The following is a 19,666-nucleotide window of genomic DNA, read 5'->3' as shown; positions in this document are numbered from 1 at the left end:
TTCCAGATGTGGCCAAATTGATAGCCAAGATTAGCCACACAGCAGCTTCTCCTCTACTTGTTCCTGTGCCCAGATGGCTCTCCTGAACATGACAGAGAGGCCACTGAGGCAGTTGTCTGGACCCACCTTTACCATGGGTACTATTAAGATCGGCTTGGAAGATCTATGGGCTGAACAGGTGGCATGGGTGCCGTAGAAAGTTCTCTGAGCCTAGGCGGTGGCGGTGCATGCCTTTAATCCCATCATTTGGGACACAGAGGCAGGTGGATCTCTGTGAGTTCCGGACCAGCCTGGTGTACAGAGCGGGTTCCAAGACAGCTAAGGTTACACAGAGGAGCCCTATCTCGAACAAAAAAACAAACAAAACAAACAAAAAGAATGTTCCCAGAGGGGAAGTTGGCCTCATCCAAAGTCCAGTGTTGTCCAACGGCCTGATAAAATGGTGCAACTCAATATTCAAATATATGAATGGTTCTTGGAGCCATACTTGTTGACATCCTACTAGATACACAAAAAGACAGTTGTTCAAACTGAAACACACTGAGGGGAGAGTGCAAAGGTAAGGCCCTGGCTGCCAACTGGGATAATGTTCTATCCATGTGGAAAATGTGTTGGGAGACAGAAGAATGTCCTAAGTATGGTCAGTAGACGGAGTTATGTGGAGATGGCAGGAAGCCTTGCTTCACAGGCGTCCCTGAGCCAGGAACTGATGGACTAAGGAGGTATAGAAATTGAGACACCAATTATCAGACTCAACCCAATTGTTTCTTGAGAAACAGGAGAGATGAGCACCAGAGCCCCTAAATGGGGACCAGGTAGCATTCAAATGAAGTTCCATGTCAGGAGGCGGGGGGTGAGACAGGGTTTGTCTGTGTAATAGCCTTGGCTGTCCTGGAACTCTCTTTGTGGACCAGGCTGGCCTCGAACTCACAGAGATCTGCCAGCCTCTGCCTCCTGAGGGCTGGGATTAAAGCCGTGCGCCACCACACTCAGTCTGTTTTCATCCTTTATTTCTGCTTTTATTACACTGTCTATAAAAACGGTCTTCTGCCCAGCTGGTGGGAACAGGCTGGTTCTAGAGAGTAAAGCTCATTTATAGCTTTTAATTGTTGTAAGTTATTCTGTGATGAAAGGGGTGATTTTGAGACGTCTTATAAACACATAATGCCAACTTCCTCTTGTGTTTTTATGTTTGTGTGTCGGGGGGGCATGATTGTGAGTGTGCATGACCGTGTCCACTTCTGTGTGCAGAGGCAGGAGGCTGGTGTCAGTGTCTTCGCAGACGGGCTCTCCCCTTTGTTTATTGAGGTAGGTTTCCTTATTGAACCTGAGATCTGGGTTCTTCTGCTACTCCATTCCCCCACCCCTCCCCCCCCCCCTAACCCCCCCTACCCTTCTCTACCCCCCTAACTTCCCCCCCAACATCCAGCTTCCTCTGAGATCTCCTGTCTTTGCCTCTGGAATTCTGGGACTCCCAGTGGTCTGACACACTCACTGGGTCTTCCATGAGTCCTGGGGACCTGAACCCCAGTCCTCATGATCCCAGAGCAGGAAGGAATCTGCTGAGCTGTGTTCCCAGCCCACGCAGTCTCTCCTGACTCACGACCACTCTTCTGTGACTCTGAGGTAACATTTAAGGGATTTGAAGTTTCTGATAAACCAACTGCAAGTAAAAGGGAGTGGCTGGGGAAGGGACCCAGGCCTTGTCCTGTTTTGCATATCTGTAGCATGAATGTCACAAGAGAGCTCAGCACGCTTCCCTTGTCAGTAGCCAGTATATTACCATCTACAGTAAGTGTTTTCCTCAAGAAAGCAGTATTGACTTCCGAGACTTACAATTCTATGTTAACAGCAATTCCAGATGTGGATGTTTGTGTCCTGCGGTGTGTAAGATCTTAGCACGATGGGAAGTCTGATGAGAGCCAGAGAGATCTCTGCTGTGTGTGTAGGATTTGTGAGGTAGACATATACTGTCAAAATAGAGAGGCTGGAAGAACAGAATAATCTCTGATTGATGCCACACCCTAGGAGACCCTTAGTCTTGTGCCCAACTTGTAGTGCAAGGGCAAAATTAAGGCCATACTCTCTATATGTAACGTATATTCTGCAATTAATGATGGTCTGTATGAGAAGTTGTCCTCTAGGTGCCAGCAGTCTCCAGAATGACACCGGCCAGCAGTCCCCAGAAACCCCACTGGAGTGATTACATACAATTAGCTCCCAAGGTTCCTCTGAGATAAAAAGACTTCCCCTCCAGACTCAGCTTCCACCCAACCTGCCCAAAGATCAACATTCCTGTGACCTACAACTTCCCTGAAGATCCAGCTTCCACCCAACCTGCCTAAAGAGCAACATTACTGTCACCTACAACCCCCGCTTCCCTTTATAAGCCCATTGCCCTTGAAGCTCGGGGTCACTCTCCTATCCTGCTGCATCAGGAAGGACTGTGATCCGGAGCTCTGAGCCCGTAATACAGGACCTTGTGTGTGTTGCATTGGTATTGAGTCCCAGTGGTCTTTTTGTGGATCTCATGAACTGGGTGATCTCGGTATAACAGTAGAACTTGAAGATCTGCCTGCCTCAGATCTTCTTCTTTTCTTTTCTTGGCTTTTCAAGACAGAGTTTCTCTGTGTAGCTCTGACTGTCCTGGACTCGCTTTGTAGACCAGGCTGGCCTCGAACTCACAGAGATCCATCTGCCTCTGCCTCCTAAATGCTAGGATTAAAGACGTGCACCACCACCGCCAGATGGCTTAACTATTTTAGGATTATTTTATATGTATCCTTCTTCTTCTGTATTCTCAAATACAGCTTTTAAAAAGAAGTTTCTAGGCCCAAGCCACTGGACATACAATTTCTCCATAGCAAGCTGATGACATATTTATTACTTGCCTCTTTTCCTGTGAAGTTCCTCATCCTTTTTGTTGTTGTTGCGCTTTCTCTCTCTCTCTCTCTCTCTCTCTCTCTCTCTCTCTCTCTCTCTGTGTGTGTGTGTGTGTGTGTGTGTGTGTGTGTGTGTGTGTTAGGGTTTCTCTGTGTACCCCTGGCTGTCCTGGAACTTAATCTGTAGACCAAGCTGGCCTTGAACTCAGAGATGCTCCTGCCTCTGCACTAGGATTAAAGGCGTGTGCTACCACCACCCAGCTTGTTTGCTTGTCTTTTGTTTGTGTTGTTGGAAGTTGGGCCTATGATGGCCTCATGCTAGGCAAGGCTCTACCACTGAGCTGTCCCAGCCCTCACACTTGAAGGAAGATGTAAGAATCATCTTTGCATACCGGGGAGAAAAGTTCACTTTAGCTTCTAGCTTCCGAGGGCTCATTCCATGGTAGCTTGGCTTTAGCTTCTAGCTTCCGAGGGCTCATTCCATGGTAGCTTGGCCTTAGCTTCTAGCTTCCGAGGGCTCATTCCATGGTAGCTTGGCCTTAGCTTCTAGCTTCCGAGGGCTCATTCCATGGTAGCTTGGCCTTAGCTTCTAGCTTCCGAGGGCTCATTCCATGGTAGCTTGGCCTTAGCTTCTAGCATCCGAGGGCTCGTTCCATGGTAGCTTGGCCTTAGCTTCTAGCTTCCGAGGGCTCGTTCCATGGTAGCTTGGCCTTAGCTTCTAGCTTCCGAGGGCTCGTTCCATGGTAGCTTGGCTTTAGCTTCTAGCTTCCGTGGGCTCATTTCATGGTAGCTTGGCCTTATTGCTTTGGGTCTGTAGTAAGACAGAGCACCACTGCAGGACACATGTGGCAGAGCAGAGCTGCCCCGTTCATGGCAGCTGGGAAGCAAAGCTGGGAAGGTGGGTTGTGGGGGGCAAGGGTGGGGTGATTCTCCCTCAAGGGCATGCTCCCTGTGGCCTCGCTTCTTCTATTGGGCCCCACCTCTTTTGTTTGTTTGTTTGTTTGTTTGTTTTTCAAGATAAGGTCACTCTGTGTTAGCCTTGGCTGGCTGTCCTGGACTTACTTTGTAGACCAGGCTGACCTCGAACTCACAGCAAACCGCCTGCCTCTGCCTCCCGAGTGCTGGGATTACAGGCGTGCGCCACCATGCCCAGCTCCTGGGCCCCACCTCTTAAAAGTTGTGACACCTCCCAGTAGTGCCACAGACCAGAAACTAAGTCTTTAGTACGTGGCCTTTGAGAGCCAAACTTAATACTGGGGTGGGGAAACAGCTCAGTGGTTGAAAGCATTTGTTGCTTTTGCAGAGGACCCAGGATGGGTTTCCTCTACACCCATATGATGGCTCATAACCATTTGTGACTCCAGTTCCATGGAATCTGGCACCTCTTCTGAGCCCCCAGAGCACCAGGCACTCACATGGTGCACACACGTACAGACATGTAAACACTATCAAATTAAAATATATAAGCCTTAAAGACAGAACAAAACCATCAAACACAATAGGAAGGTTATGTGTATGAAGGACAATTAATCAGAACGGAAGGCAGTTTTCAAAACCAGCACTGCCGGTCTGGGTACAAAGTCTTGTCATTATCCTCATGAGACTCTTGTTGACTCACCAGAACCCTCCTCTTTGTTTGCTTGGTTGGTTGGCTGGTTGGTTTTTGGTTTTTGAGACAGGGTTTCACTGTGTAGTCCTGGCTGTGCTAGACTCGCTTTATAGATCAGGCTAGCCTCAAACTCATAGAGATCTGCCTGCCTCTGCTGAGATTACAGTATAGAGGTGTGCCACCACTGCCCAGCCAGAACCCTGATCTTTAACTCACCTAGTTGAATGCTTGCCAAGACCTTTGCCCCTGTTGCAGCTGATACACAGGTTAAGAGATTAAATGGTTCATGGACCATTTATTACTTACGTAATTTAATTGGAGAACCCATGAACATAGCTGTACAGGTGGGCTGTGGATCTGTTATATAAACAGAACAAAACACTGACATAAAAATGCATTATTTGCTGACTATCTGTCTGTCTGCTCACTGCCAATACTTTCCCTTCTTAAAAAAAAAAAAAAAGATTTTATTTATTATGTATACAGTGCTCTGCCTGCATGTGCACCTGAAGGCCAGAAGAGGGCATCAGATCACATTATAGATGGTTGTGAGCTACCGAGTCTTTGCTGGGAATTGAATTCAGGACCTTTGTGAGAACAGCCAGTGCTCTTAACCTCTGAGCTATCTCTCCAGCCCCACACTTTCCCTTCTATAGTGCTGCCTCTAACTACTTGAAAGAGGAAAACTTAAATATTTGAAAAATTGTGTGTGCGTGTGTGTGCTTTTTTTTTTTTTTTTTTTTTAGTTTTTTCAAGACGGGGGTTTCTCTATGTAGCCCTGGCTGTCCTAGATTCACTTTGTAGACCAAGCTGGGCTGGACCTCACAGAGATCCGGCTGGACCTCACAGAGATCCGTCTGCCTCTGCCTCCCAAGTGCTGGGATCAAAGATGTGTGCCACCACCACCTGGTCTTGCTCGGCCTCTTGACCTAGAATTAACTTTATTAAATTCTGTGTATAAAAAGCTCTTGGATTAAAGGTGTGTGTTAGGGCTCAACCACACCAAATGAAAGATGATTTTTACAATTCACAATCTCAGGGATCACAATGGGATCAAATATCCTGCAACAGATAATTGTATATTTCCCGTGGTTTCTGAGTTAACACCTTCCTTAAAAGCTGAAATGTGGACGGGCATGGTAGTGCATGCCTTTGATCCCAGCGCTTGGGAAACAGAGGCAGGAGGATCTCTGTGAGTTCCAGGCTAGCCTGGAGACCATCAATGCCCTGCCCGGCCTCTGCCCTGAGTGCTAGGAATAAAGATGTGTGCCACCACTGCCCGGATGTAGTCCGAATCTTGACACTTAACATGCCCGCTCCCACCACTGATGACGCCCTAATGCAGTTGCTTCCCTTTCTTTTGCAGTAGCACAGGGAATGCTGGGGAACGCTGATATCCTCTACAAGCGACACTGTTCGGCAGCAAGTGTCAGCTGGAATAAAAATTGGAGAGATTCTGCAGAGCATAATGACTTACTTTGGTATCAAAGCAGGATTGACAGTCGAGCGTGGTGACACCTTTAATCTCAGCACTCAGGAGACAGAGGCAGGGGTATCTCTGTAAGTTCAAGACCAGCCTGGCTACAGAACAGCCAAGGCTACACAGAGAAACCATGGGGGGAAGAAAGGAAGAAAAAGAAAATATGGACTCATGTCTGGATATATTTCAGGGTCTCCAGGCAATAACAGGTTTTTAAGAAAATTTGGAAGAATTGCATGAGATAATCTGAAACAATTATTCTGATCCACATACTAGTATCAAAAAAAAAAAAAAAAAAAAAAAAAAAGCTTCAGGAGTCAGAGGGAGAGTCAGTCCAAAATTGAAGAGAGAGTTGATGGGCACCTTCTTGTTGGGAGTAGTGGGTCTTCTGTCTGAGGTTGCAGAGTCCTTAAAGTTCGTTCTGTCAACGCTTAGGATAGTCTCAGGGTGTTGTGCCTGAGAGTGCTTTCTTTGTGATGCCTGATTTTGTGGGTATATGCATTTTAATTAGTTAGAATCCACAAAGGCAACTCTAACTGGGTTCTGAGATCTTCCACATTCTCTCAGTTGATTGAGCTCATTTCTACGAAAACACCAGTGATCCACTATGTGGTGGTTGATTGCTGGGACTTTGCTGCCTCTCGTGGGAAGGCTGGACCTGTCCTGGTCCAATCTGTTCTCACGTCAGGGTGAAATAACTGGTGACCGATGGTCAGTGTTTAAAAACCTACTTAGCTTTGTCTTAGTTTGTATTTGAAGAGACACTATGCCCACAACAACTCTCATAAAGAAAACAGTTTATTGGGGGCTGGCTTACAGTTTCAGAAGGCTAATCCATTATTGTCATGGCAGAAGCATGGCAGTGTGCGGGCAGACGTGGTGCTGGAGAGGGAGCTGAGGGTTCTAATTCTTCATCTGCAGGCAGCAGGGAGGGACTGTGTGTCATGCCGGGTGTAGCTTGCACATATAAAACCTCAAAGCCCCACCCCCACAGTGACACACTTCCTCCAGCAAGGTCATACCTACTCCAACAAGATCCACATCTCCTAACAGTGCCACTCCCTATGGGCAAGCATTCAAGCGCATGAGTCTGGGGCTGGTGCATTTCTTTCCAAACCACCACAAGCCTTATTATAATGAGCAAATAGGAGGCTTAGGAGCGGCTCTGCAGCTAAATTGATCTGGGTCTACTTGTAAATTCCGTATCATCTGTTCTGTAGATGATAGCCACCTCTGAGGCTGTGAGTGAGGTTGTCCCCACGGGCTTATGTGTTTGTACTCTTGGTCCCTAGCTAGTGGCACTGTTTGGGGGATGTCTGGAGAATGTATAACCTTGCTGGAAGAATTAATGTGACTGGGGTGGGCATTGAGGTTTCAAACCTTGTACCACTCTGTTTCTTTCTCTCTGCTCCAGGCTTGTACTTCAGGATGTGAGGTCTCAGCATTCACTTCCAGCCACCATGCATGCCGCCGTGATGGGGTTTTACACTCCTCTGGACCCCGAACCCCAAATAGCCCCTTCCTCCTATAAGTTGCCTTGGTCATCCTGACTTCTTACAGCAACAGCAAAGTAACTAATACAATCTCTAAGCACTGGACCAGTGTTATTTTTTTAGGGGTTGTATGTCCACAGACTGTTACTAGATGTGCCCAAAGCCAAGAAGAGCATACCAAATCCACCTTGCACTGTGCAGTTGACTTGAGAACTTAGGGTTACCGAACTAAATAAAATTACCAAGGAATAGGGAAAGTTACCGGCTGTGAAGACACAGACTGTGTATCATCAACACTACAGATGTCCCTTTATTTACCAAGAACTAATATGGAGGCAGTTTAGCACCTGCTGTGCCATCATTGCATGACTGACTGTAAGTATGCTATGGAGAGATGGCAACAGTATGCTTTGAGCTGAAGTGCACTGGGATGTTGTCAGTGTTGCCCACCAGATGGCAGAGTAGAGGATTCCTCAGGTTAGTGATGTTACTGTAGCTCGTGACAGGAGTTTTAAATGTGTCATTTATCCAGGTGAAGTCCCAAGTCTATATTCTAGCCAATCAGCTTAAAATGCTTTGTCTAGGGCTAGAGAGATAGCTCAGAGGTTAAGAGCACTACCTGCTCTTCCAAAGGTCCTGAGTTCAATTTCCAGCAACCACATGGTGGCTCACAACCATCTACAATGAGATCTGGTGCCCTCTTCTGGTGTGTAGGTGTACATGCAGGCAAAACACTGTATACATAATAAATAAGTAATTCTTTTTTAAAAAATGCTTTGTCTAGCTACCTGGATACAGTATATTCAGAACAAAATGGATTCTTCTTGCGTTTAACTGGTCAAACCAATGTGATGCTGCCCTCCTCTTGTTTCCCACCTGGGGACCTGGTTACAGTTTTTCTTACAGAAGGTCTGCCTTAGAAACAGGCCAATGTTACAGTTAGGTTCCTGAGTCCTTTCTGTAGCCCCAATTGCAATCAGCCTTATCTTGGCATGTACTCAATAAACCATCAATATCTCACTGAAATTGCTGCTCCAGTGTTTTGTGTGGCGATTCTTGTATTCCAACAGTCAGGAAGAAAAGTGATAGATGCTCTGCTCAGCTTACTTTCTCCTTTTCATAGGGTCAGGGGCTCAGCCCAGGCAATGGTGGGTCTTCCTGTGCTAGTAACCTAGCAGGTAATGAGGGATTATCTGATCCCTCACAGGCGTGCCAGACGAAGGTCTCCCAGATGATGCTAGTGCTCACCAGGTTGACATTGACATCAGCTGGCAAGCAAGCCTGCCTTTACTAGAAGCAGAAGCTGATCCACTGCAGTAGGCAGAAGCCCGTGGCTCTCCAAAGTGGACAGCCGGGTGTCTAGCATCAAGCTGTTTTATTTATTTCATTCTTTCCACCTCCTCCCTGATTTGTAGGTTTAGAGTATGTTATCCTTCTTCCATATTTTTCTTCAGAATTGGTTTGAACTAGAAATTATTAATTCCTCCTGGAGATTGCCTCAAGGAGGCAGGTTACCATCTGCTATCAACATTGCCCCTAGTACCTCAGGTTTAAGAGAATCTATGGTTTGAGAGGCAGTCTTTTTGTGAGCGACTGCACCATTCTCTCCTTTAGTTGTGTCCACAGCTCCACTTCAAGCTGTGGGAACTGTTTTGTGCCCCAACCAATTCATTTTTTAAAAAGGAAAAAAAAAACAAAAAAACAAAAAACAAAAAACAGAACCAACTCTGGACTCTCCTTCTTCTTAATCAGGAAAACAGGTTGAACAGACTTTGTCATTTCTTTTGTTTTTTTCCAAGACAGGGTTTCTCTGTGTAGCCTTGGCTGTCCTGGACTCACTTTGTAAACTAGGCTGGTCTCTAATTCATGTTGCTCTGCGTGCCTCTGCTTCCCAATTGCTTGGATTAAAGGTGTGCACCACCACTCCCAGCTGGTACCTCCCTTTAATCCCAAACAATAAAGGTAAAGTTAGTTTGTAGAAGGAAGCACCTAGGTTTGAAAGTGATGTCTAATTGAGTGGCAGAAAAAAAGTGATGAATCAGAGAAGATTTGACAGAATAGGATACGGCCAACTCTCATGAGAAGAAAGAGGAAAGGGAAGCTGCTTAAGGGGCAGAGCAGAGAGAGACAGAGAGGCAGAGACAGAGGAGGCAGTTTTATCTGGAGGGTCCTACAGAGAGAGGCTTACAGAGGGTTTTACAGAGAGACAGAATGAGAGAACAACTAGACACAGGTGAAGACAGAACAATCCAGAGAATGAGGAGCCAGAAGACTAGAAAAAGATTGCTGGAGTTAGTTTGAGGCAATTCAGAGCCTGGGAGAGAAGCCAGATTGAATAAGTCAGCTGGGAGAGGAGTTTGAGCCAGAACAGCTGAGTTCTACCAGCAAGCTATATGCACAGAAAGAACAACAACAACAAAAAAAAGGTGGAGTTTTTCTCAGGCTGAAAACATTCCAGGCCTAGGTTAGACTGTACAGAGTCTAGAAACTTCTAGGACTACGCGTAGGATAGCAGAAGGAGGCAGTAAGCCTCCCAGACAACAACCGAAACAGGCAAGTAAAGTTTCCTTTTACAGACCAGTATACCATTAATACCTTATACATGAATTTAATGTTATCTGGCCTTGTCCTTAGTTCTTAAAGGAAGGCTCCCTACATTTAGGTAGGTTAGCTTACGTGAAAGGCTTCGTTTTTAAAGTAGTCACTGGGTACATCAGGACCTCTGGTAACCGTCTGAGGGCTCACAGCCCATTACCTTGAACTGTGTGAATTACCTAGTTGAGCGCTTGCCCTGACTTTTACCCCACTTGCAGCTGATACTTGGAAGTTTGAGTACTGAGAGGTAGCCTATTGATTGCTTTCGTAATTTTGTTAGAATACCAGTAATCAGGGCCAGATTGCTCAGCCAAACAACTTCTGTAGAAACAGAAGCTAAAGTAAATGTTTTTTACCAACTCTCGCTGTGCATTGCCAACACCGTCTAATGCTCTGCCATAATTCTGCCTCTGGCTGTTTGGAAGGGGAGGATTTAGATGTAAATCTTTGGGGAAATGGTGTCATCAGCTTCTCTATGTTTTAATGAAAAGTTGACTCATTTTGGTAGATGCTCTCCGTCGCATGATCTAAGCCATGGAGGTAGCCACGCTTAGTGAACGCAGACATATAGCATTTAATTCTTGCAGTCACATTGAAAGTGAGCAACTTAAGACTCAGTCTCATTGCTATGATCCGCTTCCCTCCCATGCTCTTTTATCCTAAAAGTCGACAGTTAAATATGTCGCCCAGCTTATCAGTGCTTGGCCTCTTTATCATTAACAGTTGAAATGTTGCAAAGCTCTCCAAGGAGAAATTTAAGGCCGCTCCCCCGTAGTCCCCGAGAGCTAACTGAGCAGGGCTTTGTGTGCAGCTGAGTTCCCTGACTGCTGCCTCTCTCCCTTCCCGTGGTCCATGTCTCCATGGAGATAATATCCCACTACAGCATCCCCTCCCATCTGTAGCAGAAAAGGACTGTGTTAATTTACAGAGGGATCACTACATAGCAAGTGTCAACCTAAGTGACAATCACAGCGTGTCCAGAGAGTGTCTGTCTGGATTTGGAGTAGAATGGCGGTGTAATGAAACTTCCTGCCACTGCAAACTGATTATGTACAAGGATACTGAAGAAGGGAAAGATTCTCAGGGGAAAAGGCACCGTTACATAAGATAAGCAACCCTTGCAAGGCAATGGTGGCGCGGGCAACTTCAATTTGATTCTAAGAACTTTCAAATCTACCTCTTTTACTTTTATTATTAGTATTGTTTAAAAATGTTTATTTATTTATTTATTATGTGCCTACCCACCAGAAGAGGGCACCAGATCTCATTAGAGATGGTTATAAGCCACCATGTGGTTGTGGGAATTGAACTCAGGACCTCTGGAAGAGTAACCAGTGATTTTAACCATTGAGCCATCTCTCCAGCCCCACTTTTATTATTATTATTATTTTATTTTATTTTATTTTATTTTTGGTTTTTCGAGACAGGGTTTCTCTGTGTAGCCTTGGCCATCCTAGACTCACTTTGTAGACCAGGCTGGCCTCGAACTCACAGCGATCCGCCTGCCTCTGCCTCCCAAGTGCTGGGATTAAAGGCGTGTGCCACCACGCCCGGCTTACTTTTATTATTTTTTAAGTTATTGCTGCACTTATATCTGTACAACACTCGTGTCCCCTGGTGCCCATGGAGGCCAGAGAAAGTTTCAGATCCCATCCAGAACTGGAATTCCAGATGAGTGGGAGTCACCATTTGGGTGCTGGGAATCTGAACTGTTGTAGCCTGCTTAACCTGCTAAAACTCTATAGCCCTCGTTGAGACTTACTTTAGTTCCTAGCATAACTGTGGCTCCTCTGTTAACACCTGCTGTCGCTTTTTAGCACATCAGAAGCCATTTTGTCCCCAAATTGCCATTTAGATCAAGTTAAGATTAAGCTCAGGGCTACCAAGAAGAGACTTGTTACCCTATGAGCATATACAGGGGGAGGAGGTCCCCCTCAGTCACAGTCATAGGGGAGGGGAGTAAGGGGAAAATAGGAGGGAGGGAGGAATGGGAGGATACAAGGGATGGGATAACAATTGAGATGTAATATGAGTGAATTAATAAAAAAATATTTTTAAAAAAAGATTAAGTTCAGGTTCTCAGGCTTAAATTAATGATTTAGGTTCTACTTACACAACATTGCAGTACCCTTCTGTGCTCCTTTCTCCCTTCAACTAGAGATTTGTTATGCAGAAGCTCAAATCTCCAGGGATATTTGCAAAAACTCCTCAGTATTTTTGACATTGAAAATATTTTACAAATGAACTACAACAACAACAAAGCCACTGTCCTCCCTGGCCACACAAACAGGACAATGCAGGCTGTCCCAGAGGATGCAGAGCAAACAGAAACACTCAACAGAAACATTACACAAAGCTGGTGTCGTGTAAAACCATGCAGTCTAGAGAAACCAGAGGGCAGTGGGCTCACAGAGGCAAAGTGAGGCAAAGACTCAGCTGCTTCACTCTGGTTAGGTATTTACCTATGAGGAACGAGAAACTATGTTCACATAGCTGGGTGAGGTGGCACGTGTCTTTAATCCCAGCACTGGGGAGGTAGAGGCACGGGGATCTCTGTGAGTTCCAGTCCAGCCTGGTCTACAGAGTAAGTCCAGGACAGCTAAGGCTGCACAGAGAAACTCTGTCTCGAAAAACCAAAACCAAAAAACAAACAAAAACCCAAAACCAAACAAACCTGTGTTGACACAAAATCTTGTCTTCAAGTGTTTGTAGCAACTTTCTTCATAATATCCAGACTGCAAACAAATATAAAGTCCTCCGAGTGGTGAATGGATACAAACTGTGCTACATCTATAGAATGGGAAATTTTGAAGAAACAGAAAGGCCTTATGGGTTAAAACAAAACAAAACAAAACAAAAACAAAAACAGCCTGAGAAGTTTCAAACGCATTCTTCTAAGGAGTGAGTGTAGACTCCAAAGGCTACATATCCGTCATCCATAGTGTTATGTATAAGAGATTTTTGTTTGTTTTTGTTTTTCAATACAGGGTTTCTCTGTGTAGCCCAGGCTGCCCTGAGACTTGCTCTCTAGACCAGGCTAGACTTAAACTAAGAAATCCACCTGCCTCTGCTTCCCAAGTGCTGGGATCAAAGGCCTGCACCACCACCATGACTTAGATCAATTGAGAGAATGGCCCATAAAGGACCAGATGAACAGTACTCTGCTAAGGAACAGTCAGGACCACACTAGATGCCACTGGGTTCTGCCCTGTGCATCCTTCAGCCCATCCAGAGTGTGTAAGGACACCTCTTGGCTGTCTTCATCACATCACCATTTACAGACATACTTTAAACACTTTCTCTCATCTACACTGTGAATCCTATCCCAATGGATGATGGTAGACTGCTGTCTTGGGATTTGGTTGTTCCCTCCAACAGCTTTGTGGGCTCCTTGTGATGATTCTTACAGCTGTGGCTCAATTCCTTTGATAGCTGGAGGTGCACCTCCTTCCATTCCACTCAGTCGCTGCTGGGCATTTGGGCTGCTTCCAAGCCATAGGCCTCCTGTAGTACTGTGAACAAACAGAATCCCATATTTATCTCTCTAAGCAAAAACCATCACTTTCCAGACTAACTGAACCCTTTGATCTCCTCTAACAGTGTTTGTTTGTTTGTTTGTTTGTTTTTTCCTTTTCAGGCTCCAACAATGAATAGTAAGATTAGATGTCTGAGTCTGAACATTCGTCACTCTTGATGCTCTGATGGACTTTACAAGTTTCACATAATTCTTCTTTTAAGCAGATTTATTATTGATTTAACATGAATGTGTGCTCTATCTGCGTGTACACCTGTATGCCAGAAGAAGGCATCAGATCATATGCTGGTAGCGGGAAACTGAACTCTGGACCTCTGGAGGAGCAGTCAGTGCTCCTAACTGCTGAGCCATCTCTCCAGCCTTCATAATTCTTTAATCACCACAGAGACTAAAGAAGTAATTGCCACCCCTCATTGGCCACTCCCTCTTCATGTAAGAATACCCAGTATGCTGGGCAGTGGTGGCACACGCCTTTAATCCCAGCACTTGGGAGGCAGAGGCAGAAGGATTGCTGTGAGTTCGAGGTCAGCCTGGTCTACAAAGTGAGCCCAAGACAGCCAAGGCTACACAGAAAAACCCTGTCTCAAAAAACCAAACAAAACCAAAAACAGACAAAAAAAAAAAAAAAGAATACCCAATAATCTCTCAAGGTTTCTTGATAGGAGGAGTCTCTCTCCTACTGTAACTGCTCATGTACACAGACCTAAGCACACTGTGAGAATGGGGAAAAGTTGCAAAAGTTGTATGTTGGCATGTAGGTACCACGGCACCACGTGGAGGTCAGAGGGTCCCAGGGACCGGCATTGATGGCGGGTGTCTTTACTAGCTGATCCATCTGTTGTTGGGAGAAGTGGAAGCTCTGTGAAAGGTGTCCAACCCTCTAAGTCGTTCCCACCCCCCGCCCCCCGCCGCCCCCCCCCCTCTCCAAGATTTGTGTAAGTATAAAATGAGTTCAAAGGCAAACATTTAGAAAGATGAGTAACTGAACACAAGAGCCCCTGGGAGTGAAGTGCCCACGGGAGATTTTTGGTGCTCTCTGTCCACACAGCAGGGTTGACAGAGCCTGACCTCCTCAGACCCTTCCTCCTCCACATCCTCCATCTCAGATTTGCCCAGCAGACTGAGGTTTCTAAGGGCTCGCATTGTCCTGGTCATGGGTTTAAATTACTCTGAAGCTCACCACTGTTTTTTATCAGAAGCCTCTGGACTTGGGCATGCAGTGGCTTCTGAGAAATCTGATATTGAAATAGGAAACAATGTCCTGTGTCTCTCCCTTTATGTAGCCTTTGTCCTTCAAGGAAGACACCCCCATTCAGAGAGGTTGGCTTAAATGGAAGGTGTGGCTTTCACACAGCCACTGGCTGCCTGGGTGCAAAGACAGCGGCCTGCTGATCCTGTTGTTGGCTCACTTCCCAGAGCTTTGAAAGGACGTTACCCAGTTGAGAGCTTGCCATGAACTTTACCCTAGTTCCAACTCCTCCGGAATGCAGGGAGAGTGACTCTATCAGGTGTTCCTCAGGTGACTTTCTTTCACTGATGTAAAGTTATGAAATCACAAGGACGCTGCCCAGGTGCCAGGGTCAAGCATTGGTCATATGACCAGAGTGGAGCGTTAGCTTACAGTAGTTCCGTGCTCGCCACAACCATGGCCCTCTCTCCCAGCAACCAGTCTGCTCTAAGCATTCAGAAGCCAGGCAGGGTGTGAACCTCTGGAGGAAATGAAGTGCCGGGTCTCTTCATCTTGGTGAGGAGTAAACTAGACAGCCCGCCTCAAACTGGTTAAAGGCCTGATTCCTCGAGGCAGCTGTTCTCACGTCTCCTAGCACAGAGTCCTGGAGGCCTCCATGGGCATCAGATAAAAAGCAGCTTCCCGAGTCCCATTGCAGCTGCGCCTCAGATAAGACTCTCTCTCCCGACTCAGTCTCATCAGTTTGTCCTTCTGCCTTCATCCTAATGGCTCCTGCAGTCTAGAGTTCCCAGAGTTGGGCATTGTGAGGCACTGGGTCTCCCCCAGGGGCCCTGGGCTGCTTCCCAGGACCTGCTCCCTCAGTGGCTCTGGTAGCCTCCGCCTGCTATATCCTCTCCTCCCTGTCACTGTGAGGTGACTTAGGGAGAGTGATAAGCAATGTGTCCTTCTGCTTCCTCCACGTGTAGAGAACTCCTCGGATGTGGCATGGGGGAGGCTTACTGAACACTCCCTGCATGCCCTGGTTTCTTTCATGAAAGCCAGGACAAACAGCCAGAAGTTACAGTGGTTTCTTCCTTCATCTTTCAACCCCAGGCTTTAAACTCTAAATCTTCTCTCCAGAGGAGACTATTGTGTCACATTCCTTGTTGTCAGCTATTCCAGACCCTGCTCTTTCAAGGCTGATGTATAACCATTTGGATCAGTGCGTTTACCTGGAGAAAGCTTACTTCTTCTAGCCTTACCTTTAAGACGAGGCCCTTGTAAGTGTCTTTAACTATTTTAATGGGGTTCTTATACCTTTACCTCCCTTCCAGCCCTTATCCACCCTAATGCCTTCCAACCCCCCAACACTAGGTAGGAGAGAAAAAAGGTTGTAGTTCCCTTTAGCTACTTCCTGCTGTTTAGGGACCTAGTTTCTTGGGGGCAAGAACAATCTTCATAGTCAGGATATCCAGCAGCCCAGCAGCCCAGCAGCCCAGCAGCCCAGCAGCCCAGCAACAGCAAATGCAGCAGCAGGACGAACCAGCAGCATCAGTGAAACAGAAATTATGAAGGACTTGTCTAACTTTCCAGGCTGAATTTAGCAGTTAACTCCTTTTGTGTCCTGCTTGTCCACAGCTTGGACAGCATACTGTCAGCAGTTGAGGCGAGGAAAGTTTTTTGTCCTGTGGCTAGCTTTACATCTGAAGCAAACTCCATATGGAGGTTCTTTGATACCCGTCATCTTCTTTGAAGTAGTATAGATGTGCTGCCAGAAGCTGATGTGTCTCATTGTCAAAAAAAGCCTTAAGTTAATAATCTTTTTAAAAAATCTTTGATTGCCATTTTCTGTAGATCTCTGAGATTTTTGATGACCTACCTATCTCTAGTATGTCTGAATTGCTTGCTTATAGCTATTTACATCTGTTCTACATAGGAAGTATAATTCTGTAGTTAACTAACCTAGTACCTAACAAGATCATAAGTTTGATTGACTATTAACTTGCATTTCCTAATTATTCTAAACAGTTTGTAATAGTATCCTTCAAAAAGCTTAAAATTTCACATTGCATTTTAAGAACTATCTAGGTATACCAAAATATAACCTTAATTTTGTATCAATATATAAAGATCTATATCAATGTAACCAAACATAACCTTAATTTGTATCAATATACAAAGATCTATACCAATGTAAGATTTTTGGCTAGTAGTAGCTCTATAGTTTAAGAGTAGATTCAATAATCTACCTTTCTTTCCTATGATACCTATGTTATTTCTATATCCTTCCTTTTTTAATTAGGAAGCAAAGATTTTAACTCTAACACAGTAAAACTATTTATAATAATGAAACTGTTTCTACCAAGCTTACCACAGTGTCCGGCTTGGTTGTATTTGTCAGTTTTAGGATTAAGTATTTTTTTATGTCAAAGTCCTGTAAAATGTTTATGTCAGTTTCCTATGAATTCAGGAATTTGAATGTTCTGAGCAGTTCGTAGTCTGAAGGTGATCTCTGGGTGGTGTTCATTAGTTTAGTGGTGATCCTGTCTAGGTAGAACAGGTCTAGGTCAACCCAAAAGTGCCCGCTGTTTGCTAAAAACCTGGCAGCAGAAGAGGCATGAGGAAGTTTTGCTCAGTTGTAGCCTAACACAACCCAGGTGGATTCACGATTGAGCATACACATCCCTTAATCTTCTTGGAGACCTAAAATCTTACTGTTAGGAGTAGTAGAAAACTTAAACATTGTAAATGTCATATTTAGCAGCTCTCAGAAAGGTTTGAGGCCCATAATCTACTGAGTACATCCAAGGGACACATGCTTTGCTTCTGGTTGCTTGCTTCAGACTCAAACCTGAAAACACACACAGAGAGCTAAAAGAAGCTTATTTCTAGAATTAGTTAATACTCTGTATGACTTCTAGTACCACAATAGAATCATATAGATTTTGAGATAATATTTATACCTTAAGAAAAGTTTTAGGGAGTCAAATGAAAATCAAAAGATTGTACGATCAGTGGCAATAGAATAATACTTTATTTTTTGTTTTTCTCTGTCTGTCCCATACCAGGTGGCTCTTCTGATATGAGACTGACATTTTGGATTTTTCTTTAACAAGCATGCATGGGTTTAGAGAAGGAGAGAGGCTCTAACCCCAAAGCCATCTTTAACTTTTCATTCTACTGGGACCACATAAAAACCATGTCTGTAGAGGGTAGCAAAGGCAAGATGGAGGTGGGTGATAGCACTTGGCCAATTTACTCTTTTCCTTGGGACATTTTCTCTTAATGATCTGTCCTTTTTCTTCAGATGTTTCACTTGGCCAGCGACCTCCAGCTTCTCCACGTTGAAGGCTTTTATTCTGGAAAGATTAAAAACAAAACCCTATCACAACCATAACTCTGGGGGCAGAGGTTCCCGTTTATAGCAGCTTATATCTTTGCTAGGGCAAAAGGTTTTTTGGTAACAGAAAAGGTATCTTTCAATTGAAATTGAAATTGAAGTTTTCTATTTCTTTCTCTCTCTCTCTCTCTCTCTCTCTCTCTCTCTCTCTCTCTCTCTCTCTCTCTGTATATATATATCAATGTCAATTCAAGGTTTAGGTTATTTATTTTTAGATCATGAAGGACATTCACTTTGAATTTCAGCCTGCCTTTGCAAGCAGCTTTTAAATTTAAATCACTGTCATTCTTATGTGCCTGCCTCTGCTTCCCAAGTGCGGAGATTAAAGATGTGCTCAACCACCACCCTGTTCAGTGTAACTCTAGAATTTAGAAAACAGCCAATGTATAGAGATCTGCCTCTCTGCTGGGATTAAAGGCATTGAGCTACCACTGCCCTGCTCAAATATTTTATCTTAGCTCCAACTTTTAGAGAGTTAATAAACAAAAGTCAACTATAGTAGCTCCTTAAACTTGCTTAAAACATTTTAAATTTCTTAACTGTGTTTTTAATAACAAACAACAATAATATTCCTTTTATTTAAAAAGGAAACTCAAAACCTGATATCCAAGATGGTATGGGCCACAAGGCAATCTACAGTCTAACATTCTAACATGGAATTAAGATATGTGGTTTAAGAAAACGTACTTTTCATTTCATGCCTGCAAGGCAAGTGTGCGTTCGGTAAATTATCATTCAATAGTCTTATTTTTTTTTTTTTTTTTTATAATTTCATGCCAGATCAAATGAAAGGTATTTGCTAGTCTTTATAAGTTAGTTTGGACTGAATGGCCAGGCTGTCTGATGAACTATTGCCTCTCCTTATTCAGGAGGTTCTCTATTATTCTAATCTACTCTATTTGCTTGTTCGAGACAGGGTCTCTCTGTGTAGCCCTGCCTGTCCTGGACTCGCTTTGTAGACCAGGCTGGCCTCGAACTCACAGCAGTCCGTCTGTCTCTGCCTCCCGAGTGCTGAGATTAAAGGAGTCTCTTTCTCAACCTTGATGTTATCCACAGCTTTTCTTCTCCTGTGGAAACAAAGACAAAACCTCTTCCCCAATGTAACACACATCCCGGTTTCCATTCTGAAGTCAACACATTTTTTAAAACATGCGCACCGCCAGAACTCGGGAGGCAGAGGCAGGTGGATCTTTGTGAGTTCGAGGCCAGCCTGGCCTACAAAAGCGAGTCCAGGACAGCCAAGGCTACACAGACAAACCTTGTCTCGAAAAACAAAACAACAACAACAAAAATGCGGGATGATTTAATTTAGCTGTTTTTTCCACTAGCCAATGTCTCTCCACAGCTGTTGTTCCTTTCTCATTAGCATTTAAAACTTTTAGAGTTAATAAAGCACTGTGCAATCTTTCTCTGGGTACCTTTATTACTCCTTTCTGTTTATTAAGTGTATCTTTTAAAGTGCAATTGGATCTTCCTATAACTGCTTGTCCTGTAGGATTGTGTG

The 19,666-nt window shown here is 44.7% G+C and overlaps 1 protein-coding gene across 1 annotated transcript in view; it reads right to left on the bottom strand.

Moving 5' to 3' along the window:
• Positions 1-19,666, bottom strand: part of LOC127191684 (acyl-coenzyme A thioesterase 1) — a 103,550-nt gene that overhangs the window by 51,758 nt on the left and 32,126 nt on the right. The gene's annotated exons all lie outside the window — the stretch shown is intronic.

This window comes from Acomys russatus, chromosome 1, assembly GCF_903995435.1.
Source record: "Acomys russatus chromosome 1, mAcoRus1.1, whole genome shotgun sequence".
In the NCBI taxonomy this organism is placed as follows: domain Eukaryota; kingdom Metazoa; phylum Chordata; class Mammalia; order Rodentia; family Muridae; genus Acomys; species Acomys russatus.
Note: the sequence above shows the minus strand (reverse complement) of the source record. Positions and strands in the feature narration are given on the sequence as shown.